The following is a 16126-nucleotide window of genomic DNA, read 5'->3' as shown; positions in this document are numbered from 1 at the left end:
CTCTAAATATGCATTTTCACTGCTCCATGCCTTTTTTTTATATCTCTTCTAAGGGACTTTTTTGAAAGCATTGGACTCCTGCACTACCTTAGTCACACTGACACTACGAGCGTTGCATATTCTGTGGGTAAGAAGACATTCGGCAAAGCAGCTTTGAAATATGGTCCAGTTAGTGAAATGGCGGAACTGACGAGAAAAGTCAAGATCGACCTCGTCAATATATTGAATTATGTAGAGGAAGTGATGGAGGTGGCAAGAAAAGCAGCAAAAGCAGCATGGGCGCCGATAGACTGAATTTTAGGGGGGGCTTACCTGGTCTAATCTGCGTCAAACATCTAATATACATGAATAATCGAATCTCAAAACAAGGCAAAATTAAAATGAACACTCAAGTCAAACTTAAACGAAAAGAAATTACTATATACAGAATTTTGGCATCTGTCCCCCTCTTAACCGCTAACCTTCTAAAGTTTATTGTGTCCTTTGTGCTTCACTGACAATTAAATTTCTTTTAACTGTATTGTTTAGAACTATATCATTAAAAGATGAAGAGAAATTACAGTTATATAAAATCTTTAAATATGAATTGCTGATATTTCCAGCAAATCTCAGCACATTCAGTTAGTTTTCAATATTTATTTCTTGTGATCTTGATTATCATAGTTATTTTATTGTTCGTCAATGCTTTGAAAACAAAAATCTCATCGTTAAAAAAAAAAAGGTTTTAAACAAAAATTTCTTGTTAAATCAAATGCTGGATGAGATAGTTCAGAAATCATGCTATACTTTAAGAAATTTAACTCATCGAACATCGGGTTATCTTCAAAGTATGTACTATAATATTACTTTAGATCTATGCATATTAATCGGGAAGGAGGTTGGAGTGTAACTAAAAAGCATATGCTGAGCTGGTCAGTTTCAGAGTTTTGATCTGTCTAATTTGTTGGGTTCATCTTGTACATTAAACTCAAGGCTGGATAATTTTAGTTATGGTATCTGTGCCTCGCATACCATGAAATTGTTGTTAATGAATACACAGATCTGCCAGTATGTATCTTGGGTCATCCAAGCGAATATATGGGGCATTAAGGGTTAACTATTTTACGTTTTGCCGAATCAGCACATCGAGAAGTAGGTCTTTGAGGCAATCAAAGTATAGTAAATTGTTTTATAAAATTGTGTCAAGGCACATAATTCTTAAAGGAAAGGGTAAAGTGCGCTCTATCTTATAATGAATCAATCTATCCTGAAGTAAGGTTAATGAAATTGCACAATTTAATCGTCACAGGGCTTTCATATTTCCCAAATATTTATTTAGCATTATTATCGTTGGCAAAATGAATGGCACCTTGTTAGTTCATAGCTTCACCTTTTAGAATATACACTATATTTAGATAACCCATTCAGAGTCAAATTTCCATTCACTACACTCTCTGGCACAGTTCCAAGACACTTAATGAGCTTTTTGCTTCAAGCATTTATCTGTTACCCTTTGTTTTCCACAAAATTAAATTCCTACAAAATAGAACTTGGAAATTGTTTAAGAGAAAAAAGAAATACTTCCTTTGGGGAAACAACGAGCTAATATCCTGAAAAGATCAAGGAAATTCTATATAAAAGATATAATACAAAATATGGTTTGAATTCTCGGATTTGATTTCAAGCGAATATGAATTATTTCTTTGGGTAGAGGGGCAAAATTTTTGGGTGGTGGGGAACCCATGTGTGATAAAGACAATTACCGGATAACGATACTTGCTGCCCTCGAATATGCTTTTGGTAAAACACAATTAAACTTAAATGTAAATAGTAGGGTTGACGCGGGAGCAGCCCCTCTCATATAAAGAGTAGTTTCGGTGTCTAAATTTTAATCAGTGTAAATCACTCTTTGCTATAATTAGAAGAAAAAAGTTAATTTCAGTTGGAACCAAGTTACTTGCAATAGTGATACTTTTAAAACTAGAAAAGGTTGTTCATAAGATGTGCGAAGAGAATATTTGGATTTTAGGAAAGCAGAAAGGGCAAGTTGACAAAGCATTTATAGTTGAAAAAGATTGACATTTGATTAAGAGTAGTAAGCTAGGCTTAGATTTCGACGCCATCTCACACCCACGACCACTGTCAAAAGCCTTCTTGCCCTTAAGAAATGCTTGAAGATTCCGTGACATGTTCCAACAATATTATATGGTGTGTGATAGCTTGAATGTTTACAAAGTTAAAGCACACGTGTTTTTGGACTTAGGTGTGAACATGTAAGTCATAAACAGGGACGTCATTTTTTACAACGAAAAACAATTAATTACCCGATAAATAGCTAATTACAAAAATTAATTTAAAATACAACTTTACAGAAAAGAAGTTTTTTTTAAAAAAAGGAGCAAAATTAAGCCAAAGATAAGCAGAAGTAAATTCAAATAATATTTCAAGGGTAAACGAGTAAATAACTTTCAATAAATAAACGAACCCTACAACGAACAGAAATTAGAATAAATAACAAAGTCAAACTTAAAACGAGCATAATAAACCACAAAGAGGAGCCAGGCTAACTAAGGACCAACTAAGGACCAACTTTCTAAGGACCGAAGGACCTTAGGTCCTTTGCTTTCTAAGGACCAACTCATACTTTAAACTTTACTGTTTTTTTTATTATTATTACTATTGCAAACTAGGTGTTTTTGTTCCTCATAACAAAAACAAAATTATCATAATAGCCTAACTAAGATTATGGAAAACAACAAGTGAATATTTACGAATGTGAATGAGGACACTTTAATGCATACTGATATTTATTCCTTAAAGTCACACTTATTTCGGACTTATTAACGTCAGAAAGGAGAATGTTAAAAATAATTTTTTTTTTTTTAGTAGATTGCTTGGTTCTGGTCTTAGAAGGCACAGACAGCGTAGCTATACTCCGCTTTATTGTAGTTTGTTCTTATTTTAGGTTTCACTTGGTTATCTTTTGTAATAACTATTATTTTTAGGCTTCATTTATTTATTGATTTGGATTTATTATTCAACTTGAGCCGCTCTTGAAATATTGCTGAGATAGCTTTTTAGGAAAACTGCATGGGTATAGTGTGTTTTGATTTAGGTCAAAATCACGTTTAAATTTCCTTGAAAGTTTTACCCTTACTTCCATATCCCTAGTAGTAGCAGTAGCAATAGTAGTAGTACGCAGATGGTGCCTTTTGGTTTGTTCAATATTGCCCTTAACATACCTCAACATGTCCTGAAAGTTTCAACTTATTTCTCAAAGCTATTCCTGAGTTATTACAGAGACGCTCGTTTGATTACCTGGATGCAGGTAATGCGTTTTGATTTAGTTCAACATACTCCTTAACAGTAAATTTCAACCTTAAGACCCTTACCCTTAGTAATAGTTAGCAGAAGAAGCGGTAGAGTGGTAGTACTATTAGCACCATTAACATAGGCTACTGCTTCTTGTTTAGTTCTATATCCCTATCAACATTTCCTGAAAGTTTCAATTTAAAGCCATAAGTCAGTTCAACATCCCCCTTAACATACCATGAAAGCTTCACCTTATAACCCTTAGGCTTAGCAATAGCAGTACTAGTGGCAGCATTAGTATTAGTACGTAGTTCGCACATAGCTCCTTTTCGTTTTTACGTTAAGTTGTTCCTGATATTTTTTCTGAATCGCCATCTTGACAACCTGCATATACAAGTGTTTTTAATTAGTTAAACATCTCCGAAACATATCCTGAAAATTTCTAAATTTTATAACATTTGGCCCACTAGTACTAGCACAGTCCAAGTAGTCATAATAACAGCAGTAGCATGCACATAGTGCCTTTTGTTCAGTTCAACATCCCTCTGATTATACCAGACAGTTTTAACTTACTGCTCTGAGCCGTTCCTGGGAAATTACTGATAAGCCCTTTTGAAACCTGCATGCTCATAATGCGTTTTGATTTAGCTCAATATTTCATAAAATTTTCATCTTATTGCACTTGACTTTAGCAGTAGCGTAGCAGCAATAGCGATGTTAGTAGTAGTAGCAGTAGTCGCAGTAGTAGTAATAGTATTAGTAATAGTTGTAGTAGTAGTGGTAGGGATACCACCAGATGGCTAATTTGTCAGTGATTACATACACAAATCTTTAAATTAGCCAACCGACCAACCAGTATTTTAAGCCTAGGAGTCCAGCTGGACATAAGGAAACATATTCAGAAAACAATTCTTACTCCATAATATGCAGAATAATCCTAGTTAACACATTTTGCAGGGGGAGAGCCTTTATCTTCACTTTTTTCCTTGTTTATCTAAGAAATTCATGAATTTCTTAGAACCTATATATTCACAGAATATATACCCCCACCCCTCTAATGTGCAAATATATATCCAAAATTGCATCCTCAATCTAAATATAACATCTATTTGCATCACAAATGAGCTCTACTCCCATATTAGCCATGTGGTGGATGTCCGTAGTGGTAGCAGAAGTGAAAGCAATAGTATGAACATTAGTTAGTCCAACATCCCCCTCAACATCTCCTTTAAGTTTCAACTTATAGGGTAAAAATCTGAGCGAAACGTAATTGAGCTTCCTTTGGGTCCCATGCTATGAATAACGTAGATAATTTCGGAGACCACACTGCCTTTCCATGATGATAAAATAAAACTTCAAAATAGGGATAAAATCCTTTTTAATAGACAGTGTATAATAGATTTCACAAAAAATACCAGATATTTCGGTCACTGCATATGTGACCGAAATATCTGGTATTTTTTGTGAAATCTATTATACACTGTCTATTAAAAAGGATTTTATCCCTATTTTGAACTTTTATTTTATCGCTATGGAATAATCGAATAAAAAATGAACGTCGATGCCAACTGAACATGAAATTTGTTTGTGTGAAATAAGCGTCTATTCAAAAACAGAGTAACAAAAGCGAATGGCGTTATCGGATGAATGTTTGGGTGAAATATGAAGTGACTGGTAATGGGACAGATTTCTCCCTGAGACCCAAAATTGAAAAGGCCAAATCTCGCCAAAAGGATCACAACTGGCCCACCAAGGGCCAGTTGTCCTCTCTCTGACCACAATGGAATACCCCAAGTTGCTCTTCTAGGTCTCCTACTCTTTTCATTTATGATTAACAGCATCGCTAAAGAATTTCTTGATAGATGGAATTTGTCGATGACATAATGATTGTTGAAACCTCTTTTAAAAAATGAATAAGCATCCCTATGAGCATCCTCAAAGAATTCGGGGATGAAGCCTCGGACTTATACACGAGAGTAAACCCCTATAAGTCCATGATAATGCCGATTTGTCAAATCCTCAGACTGTTTTCTTAATCCTAAGCCTCCTGAAATTTCTGTGTCCTCCTTTAAATTACTTGGTGTCATAATTGCTGTTTATTTCAACTGGGATATCTATGTTCACTGGGATGTCTATTTTTGTTCGTCTAGCTCCCTCCTTAAGCTCCTAAATGAATTTAGCGCCCCTTTCCATTCCTTAAAGATTGTCCGCCCGCATCTTGATTATGCTTGTCCAGTTTGTCACCCTGGTATCTCCCGCGGAGAATCAGAAAAAATGAATCTATCCATAAATGATCCTAGTGAATAATTTTCACAGAAGAAAATCTGCTATACTCTCTGCTTCTAAAAAAAAGCTAGGTTGGAAAGCGTTTAGCGTAGGAGGGTTACGTTGTGCCTCGGTTTTGCATAAAATTGCAATAACAAACTCTCACATCGAAAGAATTTTCTCCAAACGTAACTCCCAATCCAAGTTGCAGCCACCTCGAGCTGTTTCTGAGGGAATTGCTATTTTGTAACCCATTCGTTGATTTATCTTCAGATATAAACAAAAAACTTTGTCTCCTCCATTACATAGAAAATAAGCAAAATATACCGCTAGTTTCTCCCTTTGTTATTGGAAGGTGGTGCTGCTCTGGCTTTTGCATTTATTCACTTGTTTTTACCCCCTCCCACTCTTTGAACATGTATTTATATTAATCTCTTTGTTTAGTTCGACCATCTTTTTGCTCTTTAACTTCTTAATAGGCATTTTACGGTTAAATTGTTGACTTTCGAATTATTATTCATACAAGTTTTTGTTTTTCGGTGTCGTTTTGGCATTCTTTGCCAGTTTTCCAGTTTTCATGTTTTTTTCTACGATAAACATGTTATCATGGTTCCCCGAAGGGGCTGTTCCCCCTCAATAGAAAAAAAATACTCCTTAGAGCTGATACCACCGATCCTAGATTCCTTCCCAAGTCTTTCCAATCCAACCCTAATTTCAATACCTCCCAACTTTTCCAAAATCCATTGAAATTCATTCAATTTAACCTTTCGATCATCTCCGGTTATCCCCAATGGGCTCAAGACCTCTTAGACTTTTGTCTCCCCTATGCTCTTTCGTCTCACCGAAATTTGCAATTCTCCTACAATATTACTTTCAGTTATTGCAAACTGAATTTTTATATCACATTTCTTTCTTTGTATTGATTTTTTTTTCTACTTTCCTCAAACTTTTCATTCACGCAAAATAAATCATCATTAAATGTGAATTGGAGTCCAGTGTCCACTATCTTCGACTGGATTTCCTTATTATAGTTTCGTTTTATATTTTTTCTCTCTTTCTTTTCTCAATTTTTAAAGAAGAAATAAATAATTCGGCATTCAATAGGAATTGAATTCCGACATTTGGTTTTTCATATTGGACCAAAATTTCTCGAACTTTCCACAGAAACGTGCGCTCTAATTTTTTCTTCAATCTTCTCTGACACACTAAGTGCCTCATCTTGATGCCTACTTGTCGGTGCCTCATATCTTATTTATATGTTATGGAGTTTTTTGCTTTCTAAAAAGTTTCCCAAAAAATGTTTCACGTTTCGCACATTCAAAATAAGTTGGACTAAGTAGTGACATCATAAAGACTTCCATGACACGCATAGGGGGTATACTTGAAGTTGCTAATTCCTCAAGACTCTGGTATTATTGAATATTGATCTAATGCGCATTGTTGTTACGTTATACTTTAGGGGATGTTTTTTCTTCGAGAGTTTCTTTTTCAAGGTTGTTACGTAAAATTGAATTGTTTATCTATGCAAATGTTAAAAACCCATTCAAAATTTCTTCAAGACTTGTTCCTTCAGGCCCGCTAATAAATCAAGTGGAGGACCCCCGGCTGTAAAAAAAAATTGATCTTAGGCTAATGTTTACTTATGTAGATAACATAGGTGTTTTGGTCTAAACACAAGCCTTGGTTTGGATTCTCAAATTTATTTCCATTGCTGCTAGCAACAAAGGTATTCCGTTATGGTATCTTGTATTGATTTTCAATGTTTCAAACAAGAAAAAAGGATTCCAGTAATGAAATATATTGATTTTCAAATATGTAACAAACGATATTGCCCTCCGTTACATTGTTTTATTTATTCTCATATCAGCTAATGGACTGGGTAATTCCCTTTGTCCCTCCGGACTGTAAAATCCACATACAAACATGCAGATTCAACAGTCTTGCTTTCAAGATGAATATTAAAAGAAGAATAAAAGATCTTAAGCTGAACTGGCCAGCCATGAAAAAAAAAACAAAGAAAAAAATCTCATTGAAAAAAAACAACAAAAAACGAGACTACGGCCAGTGGAGGTAAAAGAAACGAAAAATATAAAATAACGCGGATATTTCGCCTGTATCCAAACAAGGCGTCTTCAGCACGAATGATGACAAGAGGAACAAGATAAAAAAACAAGCTAAAACTAAAAAACCCATAAAACCACCACCAAAATAAAATATATAGATATATACAATTGGCACAAACTGATCCACCTAGGGAAAAGATGCTATTATAGAGTTACTTCAGTGAGAACACCAGAGTAACTGAGGAAAAATAAAAAACTGGAAATTACTTTAATTATTATGTTGCGAAATTATCCTTTTATTGGGTATTATGGAAGCAAATTGTTTTGGTCTAGCAGGTAAAGTAGTCCCCTGGTGTCCCTATTTATCGAGAGGTTGGCAAATATATGTTTTTTAATCTGTATGGCTTCTCTCGCTCACTAGGTGTACCCCTTATCATTTGAAATAGCTAATGCCGCATCAAATTTTATAAAGTGATCTGGTTGAAACCAGATATGTTCTGTTAAGGCTGAAACCAAATTTTCCGGAGGGTTGCTTAATTAAAGGTTTTTTTTTATTAAATTTCGATGTTCAATAAATCTTTCAACAAAATGTTGGCGAGTCCTACCAATATAGAATTTCCCACAAGAATACCTATCATTGTGCGTCGGTTTTCTATAAATCGAGAAAAGTAAATGGAGATCCCTTTTAATTAATAAGAAACTGGGATACCTATAGGGGCTTCTCTATCTCCTTTATTGGCAAACCTTTTCATAGATTCTATTGAAACCTCCACTATACACAGTTTTAGAATCTCCCCTTGTTTCTGGGGTAGGCACTTAGGCACTTCAATAATAGCCAATCAAAGGATTCTTTCGCAACAGAATAATTAAAATAATTTCCAGCTTTTTTATTTTTCCTTAGTTACTCTGGTATTCTCACTGAAGTAACTATATAGTAGCATCTTTTCCCTACGTGGATCAGTTGTGTATATTTGTATATTTGCCAATTGTGTATAATTTTTTTGGTGGTGGTTGTATTGGTTTTTAGTTTTTTCTTGTTTTTTTTTATCTTGTTCCTCTTGTGTATCTTTTGTGCTGAAGACGCATTGTTTGGATACAGGCGAAATATCCGCGTTGTTTTACATTTTTCCTTTCTTTTCTCTCCACTGGCCGCAGTCTTGTTTGTTTTTTTTTCACTGAAATTTTTCTCTTTGTTGGTTTTTAGTAAAAGAAGATTTTTTAAGAAGGATATTATCCGAGCCAACGAACAGTTAAGATTCTAAGTACACTATAGATTCCCCTCTTCCCTTCCCTTAAGAAACAATAAGGTGCGCCTACTCAATTTGGAGCTGATATAATTCTCTATGCAAAATTAGCAAGTAAAACCCTAACCCCTACCATCATCGCATGGCTCTAAAGATCATATAATAATCCTATTTCTCGCTAATTATGAGCTTTTATAGTAACCTTGTCCCCTTTTAAATCTCATAGAAGAATCGAAGCTTATTCTTACAGACGGGTTAAACACGAGTTAATTAACAGCAAAGGCTTAAGTTATGTGGAAAAATAAAACTTAATTTCTATTGCCAGAGAATCCTGAGCAAAAGGTTCCCTCCCCTCCCCTAGAAGCCGAGGGTATGCTATGATGTGCTCCCCCAGCCCCATGGTGAAGATGCAACCACAGATGCGCTCCCCTTACAGAGCCCGAAGACGAGGCCTTCTGCCCTGCAAATCCTAGAAACGAGGACTTCCATACCAAACGCGCAAGGCAACATCAATACTCTCAACATATTTGTAAGTAAAATTATTTGAAAGTCATAGTTAACAAAATGACATTTTTCAAAAAGATTAACGGCTTTTTATGTACTTTAGTGGTAACGTGTTAATATTAGGATCCAGCGAAACGTAAGAGACTAAAAAGTAATAAATGTGTCAGGGTAATAGGATATCGAGAAAGCCCTAGTTCGCTGCCTCTGAGAAGGGAGTTCTGAGGACACTTCCCATCCTAAGAGTAGGTTCTTCATCACGATGAAATTAATATATTCTTTAGTGGTTAACTATACGGTTTCAAAACAAAATATTTTCGGTAACTCAAGGTTGGGAAACTTCTAGGCCTCAGCTTAATAATTATATTCCTTTTACAGGATAAAATCCTAAGTGTTTCATGGGGGAAATAAGTTGTTATTCTTTTTACAGGTTCTCGAAAATTATATGGAACGGAATAACCAGTTACTGGCCGATTTCTTTGGCGAAGAAGCGAACACCACCCTGCAAATGGCTACCCCTGCTGTAAGTGTAATTATTTTGATTCATAACAAATATAAAGGAGTGGAAGACCTTATGCAATGATGCTGGGAAGAGTTTCCTCCCTTACTCCTCAAAAAGAGAGGTATAGGTTTGTTTTCAGGCTAATACGAGGAAATTATTATGTACCTTGTTCAGTACCTCTTGCAAAGGGGCCATACCCCTCAAAAATAGAGGTATAGGTTTCCTTCTTCAGCTTAATAGCTGAGAAAATTCGATAATGTTGTGGAAGAGGACCCCCTAGCCCTCAAAATAGAGGTATAAATTTCATTTTCAGGCTAACTAGTGGATAGTCCTTGGAGGAAGGTTTGATCCTCAAAAAAATATCTATAGGTTTTGTTTTCAGCTTCATAATTGAGACAATTTGATTTTGCTTGGATAGGGAAGGGGCCTCCCCTAGTCCTCAAAATAGAGGTATTGATTTGGTTTTAAGGCTAATAATTGAGAAATGTTTATATTTTTAGAGCTGAGTTTGGAGACCCCTCCAACACCCATAAAGTTGGTAGTATCAATTTGGATCCAATTGACATAGTGTACTCCTTTATGGGCAATATTCTATCCCTTCTTGAAAGTCGAATTCGGGAGGTGGGAGGGAAAGATAGTATTTAAGTATCTATCACACAAAATTCTTTTATTTAAAGGAAATGTATGGTGTGGTGCACTCCGCTTTCGTTTAAATACGGACCTAGAGTACTTCAAGTATGCAGTCCTTGTCGTAGTCCAAAAGCTTCTGAGAGATGATGCTAGTAAGACATATTTGGTTGATTTGGCAGTTAATAAAGGTGGGGAAGGAGTGGAATTTCCAAAAGTAGATTTTAACTGTTTAAAGGTGCAATATCCTATAACATTTAAAGAAATAGATATTTTCGAGAGGACTAACGAGCATTTAAAGATTGGTGTCACAGTTTTACAGTACGATACAGATTTTGAAGAGGTTGAGCCTAAAGATAGAGAGGGTGTAATATTCAGAGTGAGGGCTCGGCCCATTGAGTATGTGAAGCACTGGGTATGGCTCCTCTACGAGCCTGCTACAGAGCCCGATTATATCAAAAAAAAATTTCCAATTGCAAATATTAGTCGTGTTTTAAGTGAGGGTGAAAATGGGCGTAATGGAGTATGCAACTATTGTCCAATATGTCTTTCTAGATTTCGCACAGAATTAAAATTAAAGCATCACTTGAAACACTATAAGACATAAGTACCAGTCTTTAGAGACTGTTTTGGGTGAAAACGCCATTTTGTGGTTCAAGAATTTTCAAAAATAACTCTTGCAGAGCGATAAGGTGGCTTTGGACACAGAAGATAAACTCACAGACGTGTACGATCCATTGAACTAAAATCTTTCGCAAATACACAGAGAAATGCTAGCAATAACATGCAATTAGAAGAGGTATTTGACACATTGGGTGGGGAAGATTGTGCGGGTGATGCCATGGTTACATTTATTAAAACAGTCAATAAGTCAATTTTACGGCTGCGCCATATAAATTACCCAATGAGTCTGTCACTAAAGGATGTTGGCTATTAACAAGAAGAAAAGGTGTCGGGTTTGTAAGGAGACATTTGTTGAGGATAGTAGGAAAACACCAGCCTGTGACCATGATCATTTAAGCTAATCCAGTTTTATCGGGGGGGGGTACTTTCGTGGAATGAACCATAAATCTTGTAATTTAACTGTTAAACAGCAATACATTTTACAGGTTTACATTATTCAATGCATAGTTCATTCAATGCGCTCGGTCTGATAAAATCTCATTATCAGTTAAATAGTTGACGGGCCAGTTAAATAGTTTCAAGTGAAAAATATACCTGTGTGACGCAATCAATTTATTTTTGACTGTCTTCTTAGCTTGGGCTTAGTAATTTGTGATATGGGAAGGGAAAGAAAAGACAAATTGACTTGGAATTGACTCTCGATTCAATGAATTCCATAACCCCATATGAGTCACTTCAAAATCTTGCAGCTAGTGTAGGACAGATTTTAATAACTGTTAAAACTATTCAAGATAACGTGAAAGGTCTAAGCAATGAAAAAGCATAAATTATATCTAAAATAAGTAGTGTATCCTCTTGGACCCTATAATTGGAAAGCTGAAGTCGAGCTCACGATGATACGATCTCTAAGCTAAAAGAGGAGGTTAAAAATATATCGTCAAGTAAGTCAGTTGGCAATTCTAGACTCGGGCCACTTTCAAACAAAGTAGTAATTTTAGAAAATGCTGAACGGAGAAAATAATATTATTGCATGGAACTTAAAGTGGTCGTCAAAAGAAGAGAGTTTTGATAAAATCGGTAACCTATTGCTGAAATTACGTCTTCGATGTGAATTTCAGATCACGGAACAAAACTAATAATTTATCAAGTTCAGACTTAACAATACAAATGACAAATACATGGTTTTGCAAGCAAATATAAAACTTAGAGACCAAGCTTATAGGAAAGAAGTCAAAATTGAGAGTTGCCAAATTTTCTCCAAGGTATACTTAACAGATGATGTCAGCAAATCAGTCCGGGTTATCCAATCATCTCTTATAAAGAAGAAAACGAGCTTAAACAGAAAGGTTCCCAAGCTTGAATTCCTCCAGTAGTTCCCCCTGTGCTGTGCTACATCGATAAATTTAGTAAGAAAAAGAAATTAGATTGTTTTCAAGTCGTAACCGGTTGACAATTATGAAAATTGATTCTTCGTTTTGTTGGGGAATGATTTTTGCTTTTATTTTTCTTTTCTTGCTTTATTTTATATGGGGTGTGAAATTTTATTATATGGCTCCAAGCAGAGCATTATGGCATTTTCTGTAACAAATAGAGTATAATCAGTGGGATATTTAATGTTATTAACTTTGAAGAAAGAAGCATGAGAGGCTACTATTTCTTTTGTTTTTTTTTACTTTCGGTGGGGAAAAAGAGTCGGCGTAACCTTGGCGTGAGATTAGTATTTGATAATGGTTAATCTGCTTCGCAGACTCCCTATATCTAGAGGAATTTGAAAAATATTGAGTCTTCTTTATTGCTCTTTTTCAAGCACCTTCAGCTTGTGAAGAGAACGGTCATCCCAATAAATTTCTTATCCCTCCCAACAATTCTCTCTTGATTCAGTCCCTAAAAGTCCTACTACACGAAGGATATCATTTTGGAATTGTTGCGGATGGAATAGCGGAAACGGTGTAATTGAAAAGTTCCTTCAAGAATCAGATACAGACATTTTCAGGATATGTGAAACTTTTTTAGATTCCGCTAGTAAAGTTAACATTGATAATTATCAGTTCTTTTCATGCAAATAGAAAACAACGAAGTGTAGGGTTTTAGCAATCATTGTAAAAAAATATTTTCAAGCCCGAATAAGAGAAGATTTTTTTTCCTAAATACCAAAATGGCTTTTGAGAGCTATGTTGTTGAGTGTATTATGCCCAATTACAATAAACTATTCATTGTTGTAATTTATCGACCTCCGTCAGCAAGTAAGGTAGATTTCCTAAATAAGCTACAAAATCTGTTAGGTCTACTATCGGACCTCCGATTGCTGTTTATGGTTCTCGGTGACTTCAACCTCAATTTAATGTGGATTCTCCTATCTACCAAACAAGGAATTGATAGGCATGTGCTGCAGTTCTTAGAAGGCAATCTATGATATGATATAAGCCTTGTATGTTTTATTCCGACTCAAGTAACTAATCGCTCTTCTTTCCTTATCGACAAAATTTTTATGCCTCATCCATGTCAAGCCACTTTCGTGATTATGGAAGGATCCGTCTGAACACTGTATAATAATGTTTGGTTTAAAAGCACTAAAGATAGTCTCTAAAAGTAGTTTTATAAAAAGAAGAATTTACCCACAGACAAATGTAACAAGGTTAAAATCAAAACTTATCAATGTCAATTGGAATGAAGTTGTTAAAGAGGAAGATCATAACAATAGTTTGGATATATTTTATAAGATTTTAAATGAAAAGTTAGATCTTTTCTTTCCTTATGAAACTTTGCATTTGCATGCAATATACCATGGATAATCACGTCACTATTAAAGTATATTGATGAAAAAAATCAACTCTACAAGATAAGAATAATTTACCCTTCAGATCACAATATATAGCGGTTCAATACCTAAAAAAATTTGCTAACTATAACTCTCAAAATAAGAGAAACAATTATTATAAGAATACATTTAAGAAATAGAATTCGCCACAAACTACATGGAATTTAATCAAAGGAAAAATTGGGACTAATAACAAAACAACACACCCAGAATTGATCATATGTGAAAGTGGTACTGTGCTGAAAGAAAAAAGTAGTATAGCTGAATATTTCTGTCAATATTTTTCTAAATATTAACTCACATATTATACCTCATTATCCATAATGTCAACATATTTATATAAAATATATCTTTCACCACCTCAAAATTCTAGTATATTTATTGATCCTTTTACCCCTAATATTCAAATATTGGACATTCCTTAAGTTCAGACGAACTATCGACAAATACTTTTAAAAGTCTCGTCAGTATAATTTCTGTTCCATTGCTTCATATTTTCAATACATTCATGATACTTGTGAAATCATGAAAGACCCCAGTTATAACCGGTCTATAGCGGTTCTTTCCCCTTTATCTAAGGTATTAGAAAACTAATTCAAACATGAATTATCTTATATTTTGATAAATTAAACTTTTTTCTCTAAGAATTAATTTGGCTTTAGGTCTCATTCAACTGAATCATTCAACTGAACAAGCTAAAGCTGCATTTTTACTAAGTATTAACTATTCTCTAAATGATAAAAATCAAGTTTCTACTTTTTTTATAATATAAGAAAGGCATTTGTGCGAAAAATCATACAATCCTGCTTGAAACATTAAATAGTGCGGAAATTACAGGTAATGGACTTGATTTATTAAGATTTTACTTGCATGGTCAAAACATAGTGTGGATTTAAATGGTCGAGTATCAGCTCCTAGGTCTCTGGATAATATTGGTGTCCCTCAGGGGTCTGTACTTGGGCCCTAATTATTCCTGACCTATATTAATGATTTACCAAGATGTTTACCTGATAATGATGCCGCAGCTGTAGTTGTTGTAGATGATGCTGCAGTGACAGCAAAAGCTCCAACTCCTTCCTTGCTTGTTGAAAATATAATGACAACAGTGAATTCTCTTAGTACGTGGTTTTCTTGTAACTATCTGGCCCCAGAGCTATTAAAAACTGAGCTCATGGTTTTTGGACGCTCAAGGCAGGCACTTTACAAGATCAGGGTAGGGGAGCTAAACATAGGTCAAAATAAGATGAAAAGGGTTAAATCATTGAAGTACCTTGGGGTCATTATAGATGAGATGCTATCTTTTCGCAAACACTCTGATTATTTGCCCTTTTCCATTCTAAAAATCTTGTATCCTTCACTTATTGAATCCTATCTTAAATATTGTCCTATGATTCACCTCAAAATGTTTAAGGTTCATTTACATCCTATGCAGCTAATCTAGAATAAGGTAGTAAGAATTCTTGGCTCTTTTATTCATCGCCCTTCAAAACTACAACATCTATCAGAAACCTAAACCCTCTTTTTGTTTCTAGATATAGTTAATCTCAAACAACTAAAAGAATTGCAAAAGGTAATGTGGTTTTTGACATTCATTCCCAAAAAGCTATTTCCATGATATGGAATTGGCCACGGTTCCCGTCTTTTATTTCCATGTTCGGTTCAAGAAGCTTCATCTTCCTCTACTTAAATCGGAAAGTGCAAGATTTTCATTAAGGTACCAGATTAATTTAACCTTGTCGAGGTAATTTCTAAGAATCGTTTATCAATAAATTTTTTTTTTCAAGATCATATTTTGTCAGGAAGTGGGGATTTGCGAATGCTAGATTCATTTTTAATCTTAGTTTAAATTAAATTCCCGCTGGGTTGGGCTCTACTCTTTTTTCTCTGTTCTTTCGTCTTCTTTTTTTTGCCTTTTGCCGTTTTTTGCTTGATCTTTTTTATTTTTGTCTGAAAATGTATTACTTTGAAGTGTTAATTTTTTCTTTATGTTCAATGTATTAAGTTAACAAATCGAGCCCTGCTCTCTGTTAGCTAAACTCGAAAATATTTTGTTATAACTATTGTGCTAATGGAGATTTACCTTACCTTTACCATACATCCACAATTCCAACTACGATTTGAATTTCATATTACCAGTGTTGTCATGTTTAGAAAGAGGTGAAGTCGTAGATGGCGCATGGTTAGATAGCTC

This window comes from Artemia sp. Qi Xiang Cuo, chromosome 19 (assembly GCF_049724085.1).
Source record: "Artemia sp. Qi Xiang Cuo chromosome 19, ASM4972408v1, whole genome shotgun sequence".
NCBI lineage: Eukaryota > Metazoa > Arthropoda > Branchiopoda > Anostraca > Artemiidae > Artemia > Artemia sp. Qi Xiang Cuo.
The sequence above is the reverse complement of the archived record's forward strand: the minus strand, read 5'-3'. Positions refer to the sequence as shown.